This window comes from Quercus suber, unplaced genomic scaffold (genome assembly GCF_002906115.3).
Source record: "Quercus suber isolate HL8 unplaced genomic scaffold, Cork oak 2.0 scaffold_841, whole genome shotgun sequence".
NCBI lineage: Eukaryota > Viridiplantae > Streptophyta > Magnoliopsida > Fagales > Fagaceae > Quercus > Quercus suber.
In genome coordinates this window covers 46,019-52,278 of record NW_027070271.1, presented here as the reverse complement: position 1 = coordinate 52,278, position 6,260 = coordinate 46,019, and the positions used below count along the sequence as shown (strand labels likewise).

At 35.6% G+C, this 6,260-nt stretch overlaps 1 long non-coding RNA gene across 1 annotated transcript; it reads right to left on the bottom strand.

Moving 5' to 3' along the window:
* Positions 1–3,031: 3,031 nt before the first annotated feature.
* On the bottom strand, positions 3,032–6,136 carry LOC136065059 (uncharacterized). Its single transcript, XR_010626703.1, has 2 exons — positions 5,701–6,136; positions 3,032–5,032 (listed from the first exon to the last, which is right to left on the bottom strand). It is a non-coding gene; the product is annotated as an uncharacterized LOC136065059 (long non-coding RNA).
* Between the last annotated feature and the right edge of the window lie 124 nt (positions 6,137–6,260).

Sequence of the window (6,260 nt, the reverse complement as noted above, 5' to 3'; positions counted from 1 at the left end):
AAAAAAAAAAAAAAAAAAAAAAAAAAAAAAAAAAAAAAAAAAAAAAAAAACCCTAGAAGATTAATAAGTTTAACTACAAGGATTTGTACAAAAATACGTCCCCGCCAAAAACTTTAGTTTAGGATGCTTTTCAAAGTAAAGAGCTTCTCTTGAATCACTTTTTTGGAGTAGATTCTATGTGTTTTTGGGAAAAGGGCAGCAAGGCTTTTTATAGTGTTCAAAGAAGGGCAGAGACAACATCAAGCAATGTGGGATTCCTTTGCTACATTTTGAGTAAAAAAATTTCCTTACAGAAATCCTAAATCCCTAGCTACATACGCAAGGGTTAAGGATACATACGTAGGCTGAAGACCGCATACGAACCCTTAGGTTTTCTACTAGGTTTTTCTTTCTTACAGAAGCATCTTTCAACTAAAGAGTTTCCATAGTTAGGCCCTAGATCAGCCTTAGACCTTCCAATGTTATCGTCATTGGGGAACAGGGGCTTAAGTCGTAAGGGGTACAACATGAGGTGTCTACAATTTTTTCTTGCTTTCCTATATATTTAAATGCATGTTTTAGTTCCTATTCAAATAGATTTTGCTAATTAGGTCTTAGAACCGTAGGAATAATTTGTTTTACTTGTTTTAGCTTAGATTACATGATTAGGGTTTTAAGCTTGATGAACACTATCAACATGCATATGAAAATGAATATGCATTGATGCATAGGTGCTATAGTACAGTGAGGTAAGTCATGCATGCAAATAGGAACATGCATTTGATTGTTTAATAGGAGTTGTTGGATGAATATGAATAATATGTTTAATGGATGTCATGATGCCATGCTTGAATACTTGATTGCTTGTGTTAATGCTTTATTGATGCTACAACCATGTGATGTGTATGTTACCCTTGAATAAATGAATATATGAATGCCATATAAATGAATGCTAGGTTCTTGGGATGATAAGTCATGATATGTGTTTAGATGCATGTTAGTGTGTGTGTGTGTGTGTGAGAGAGAGAGAGAGAGAGAGATTAAGAATAACCTATTAGAACCCTTTAAGGGGATTAGAATTTGAAACACAATGAGTGGAGGCCGATCTACGGGTCGGGTGAGGTCGGGTGCCTAACACCTTCCCATCCCCATACCTAAATTTCGAACACGTGCTCTAGTAAAAATCAGTCCTTACACAATGATGCTCTATATATGGTTCCTAGACCTAATCTAGATCGCAACTCCATTTTCACACTCCACCCGGTCCACCTTAAGTCAAGACGCACTTCTCACGAGGAGACAAACTCATTGCAGGCGCTTGCACCCACAGTGGCAACTCCACTAGTGATAAAGAAATTTGATTCCAATGTGTTCCATTTCCTAATCTTGAAAAAGGCTTTTTTTAATATGGTTTCACACACACTCTCACTTGGGTCTTTGTCCCTTTACCATGGTTGGAGATAAGTAAGGAAGTGGAGGCTCCATTTAGGGCCAAAACTTTCTGAAATTCATCCCACCAACTCACAATTGTGTCATTGTCTATGATGGTCTTTGAGTACACTAAAGATTTTTCCACCATCCATATAGGGTCCACTTAGGCCCATGGTTGGAATAATGGCCACCTAGTTATGAGTTACCTACTGATCTACCACTTTAGCTTTAAGAAGCTTACCCACACATAGAGACATCCCAAATTCTATCAAAAAAATGTACCTTTTATTTCTCTTGTTTGTTCAACCATATATCTTGTGATCACCTAATTATAAAGGAAAAATAAAAGATTAAAATTGGAAGGATGATGCAAAAGTTATGGCATACCTTAAGACTTTGGGATGAAAAGAAAAGAAGTATCTCACATATAAGAGGCTTACCTCAAAGGCCAAAGGTATATCTTAACTTGAAAGGTTCATACTTCATAGGGCCATAGCTCATATGCTATCATATGCCTAAATTGACACCTTTTGAAAAGAAAGTCTTGGGCTTAAGGTAACAAATATGTTATGGGCCTAATATCCAAAATCCTACAAAGTCAATGAATCTCTCTAGTCTTAGGCCTCTTTATTGTATGTAAAGGCCAAGATGATGTGAGATTGTTGGACCTTGAGAGGAAGGTCATTATGTATTATAACTAGAAGGCTACTTCAAGAAAAAAAAAATGAATGAAATGAATGAAAAATGAAGAGCGCAAAGGTGAATAATGCATTATTGGCCCATATTTGAGACAAAGGTGTGGAAGTCTATAAGCACATTCTAATGGAAGCCTGTGAGTGTAAGATGAGAGCATTTTTAAATGGACCAAGCCCTATGAAACTAGGGGCAAGGCTCATAAGAGGAAATGGAGTGAATTTGTAATGGGGCCTTCATTAAAATGGACTTAAAGATTTTCTTAAGAACATTTAAATAAAAGAAAATGTGCTTTTTTTATCTTGAAGGTCTCTTGTAGGATTTTAATTTGGGACTTTTTTTATCTTGAAAGTGTCTTGTAGAATTTATCATGTACCACGATGTCTAACTACCCAACTGATACCGGTTTCATAAAGGGCAACCCAAACTTAATTGATATAATAAATGGAAATAGACTAGATGAATATATTTTGATTTTCTAGTTTTATGAGATAAGAAAAAACACTCAATAATTTAAAAGGATAGATAAGCTCACTTCCTAAGTAAACCTAAAGGGATACAGATAGCACCACCCCAAGAAATTTAGCTAAGGATATAGAACTATTTTGGCTCACCACTCTATGGGATACAAATTAACACCACCCAAGCAAAAATTGATTCTCGCCACCCAAGGGACAAGAGATAATCTAGAAGAAATCGATCTTCTGGAAAACACAAGGTTTTTAATTTTGAAAATACATTCTTTGATTTTTATTTGATTCAGCCAAAGGCTTAAATAGAGCTTGGAACAGCCCCCCAAGCATAGGAAAACGAAAATAATAATAAATACTTTCACTTCATCTGACCAAAGTCAGATATGACTCTTACAAACTTAGAAACACAATAAATTACTCGCTTGCCTAGGAAAAATAAAACAAAGTCCAATTCATCCTAGGAGACACTAAATAAAAACAAATTGAATTTATTAATAATTAAAAAAATGTTTTAAAATAATGGGTTGTTATTTGATCTTTAAGGAAATCTTTTTGGGCCGAACTGTCATCAAATTGGCCTTATCGGATCTTAGGACACTCCGGTTGGAACTTGGGACACTCTAGTGTCAAGAGGAACAAAATACAATGGCCGAATATTAAGAAACCAACATTAAATACTCTTTGACTTCTTGGAGAAAATGACTTCAAATATCTTTTGAATTATTGGGCAAATAATGGCTTTATTTGCTAGGCTTGAAAATCAACATGGTTGGGCTTAAGAAACTGATTGGATTGGGTTGTAGGCTTATTCGGATACTCCTCATGCCACCATGTTTGTAGCTACTACTTTACTCTTGTGTCATACTCCCCATCTTGAGAAAAACTCGTCCTTGAGTTTAAATTCAAATCATCCCAAATTGTTTCTGCCAACTTCATCATTATTCCACATGAACCAGACTTTCCATGCTCAAGTTTCTTACAAACACCAGCCAGGAAAATCTATAGCAAATTATCCTCTTGAAACTCCAAGCTTCTTCTATGAGCATTAGCCTTCATACTTACTCTGACTTGATTGGAGAAAGGTAAGAGAACAATAACATGAATTAGATTTCTGCCATGAACAACTTCAAATGGAGGCTTCATATCTTAAGGAATAACAAACTCTCATTTCCTTGAATTCTCTCCTTTTGAACTTCTTAGCAAATTCCCAAGATATCTATTCATAACTTTTGAGTGACCATCAACTTGAGAATAGAAAGCACTAAAGAAATGCAATCTGCCACTTAAGAGCTTCCAAAGTATTCTCCAATAACAAACAAAGTCATGCACAATATGAAGTGATGGGACTCAAGAACTCCATTCGACTGAAACTCATCTTTGGAAAACAAAGCTGCTACATGAGATGTATCAATAGAGTTCTTACATGGTATGATACGAACCTTCTTCAAAAATCAAACAACCTCAACAAAAATGCAATGACAACCATGCCGTCTAGGCAATTTAAGAACAAAGCCTATAGAAAAATGCTCCCAATGAGTATTAGGAATCTATAAGAACAAATATGAACATGTATTTTGGACTCCTCCCTTGGCCACTTGATATCCAAGACATCTTCGTATAAATTGAGCAACATCACTCTTCAAGTATAGCCAAAGGTAGTATCTTTTCTTCACAAGAGTTTCATTTTGCCTTGATCAAAATCTCCACAAAATCCACCAACAAGTAGTTCTTCAAACTATTCCACAGCTCCTTCAGGTTGGCATAGCCAATTTCCCCTAAAGAGAAAGTCACCAATCATCAAGTACGCTTGACTCTTTCCATTTCCTACATCATTCAGCACCTTAGATAAGAAAGAATCAACTGCATAACAATCTAGTGTGAGATTAAGGCCAATGATCTCACAAGAAATAATATCCATCAAACCCTATCTTTGCCTCAATGAATTAGCCATTTGGATTAATGAACTATCTTTATGTTGTGAAACCAAAGAAAACTTCTTAAAGTAAAAAACACAGCTTATATGCCTTGGATTGAGTTTCTTTTGCACCTTTAGAAACCTGATAACCTTATGATCAGAATAGAGGACAAACTCCACTCCAATGAAAATATGTTCTTGTTGCCCCTAAAGCTTTGACAATAGCAAACAACTCCTAGTAAATCGAATAGTCCAGCTTCAAATCACTGAACTTGCCACTGAAATAAGCACCTGGCCTCCTTTCCTACATAAACACCACACCTATGCCCACGCAAGAGTCATCACACTCCACTTGAGTTGCACTAGAAAGTTCTGGTAGTGCTAGTAAATGAGCTTCAACAACAACTCCAAACTTCAACTACTATATACTTCTTTTGGCTCTGCTAGTCCAATGGAACTCTTTTTTCTTCCAAGCATCCATCATCAAAGTAGTAATGGAATTGAAAGTTTTGATGAAGCGACTGTATAATGAAGATAAGACCTGAAAACATATCACATCAATCAGTTTTTTAGGAGTAAGCCAATCAAGAATAGCCTTCTTCCTTTTTACCTTCAAGTGTATGCCAACTGCACTTACATCATCTACTAAAAACACAACTTGATCAATCAACAATAAGCATATCCCAAGATTGATAAACAACTAACTTCCTTGAAGCATTTGAAAAACACAAGGAAAATGCTTTAAGTGCTGAATTCTGCCTTTCATGTCAATCAAGACATCATCAAGACACATCACCACATACTTTCTCACAAGATTTTTCAAATTTTGAGTTATTATCCTCATGAAACTACTAGTTGCATTAGACAACCTAAACAGCAAAACAAGCCATTCATAGAGGTCAACTCTGATTTTAAATGTTGTCTTCCATTCACCATATTCTCTCTTTCTTATATGATGACAGTTGTTGCCTAAGTCAATTTTAAAAAATACCTTAGCACAAAACAATTCATCAAGCAAATCAGCCCTAGTATCATCAAAACACATCCTCCAAGTTTTAGTCCTTTTGGAAGTTAATAAGATTGAAACAACAGAAGGACTAAGAGACTCCACAATCAAGTCCCTTTTCAACAATTCTATAACTTCTTTTGCTACTTCAACATGTTCATAAGGTGGCATTCTATAATGAGGAAAAAGAGGAAGAATAACACCTGTAATGAACTCAATGTGGTGTTGAATGTCACAAAGTGGAGGCAAACCAGCAAGAACCTCATCTAGAGTTATTGAACTCCACTCGGAACATAAGTTGCTGGTTCCACATCCTTTCCCATAGCAACCATAGAATAAGAAAGTTCATCTTCTTGGGTAGTCATCGCTGATTAGATGTCAAAATTTTCAGCACCACAATCACCATCTTTCTTCATTTAAATGAACTTCTGATTCCTCATCATAAGTTGGCTCTTGAACTTCATCATGGTACTCATCAAAGATTGGTGCAGAATACCAATCTGCCATAGCATCTTCTCTAGAGCACTCTTTGATATCTTCATAATTGTTTGAAAGGGAACAATCCATACACCATGGATTCACAATAGTAGCTACTGAAATAGAACTTGAATGGTCATCATTGGAATCAACTTCTTTGCAAACAATGCATGTTTTAGAAACCTTTTTTAGGTCTTTTTCCAAAATGAAGTTTTAACCTTAGTTTCAAAATAAAATTATTCCAGAAGCCATGATTTTTGACGAAATTATTACATTTGTCTTGCAT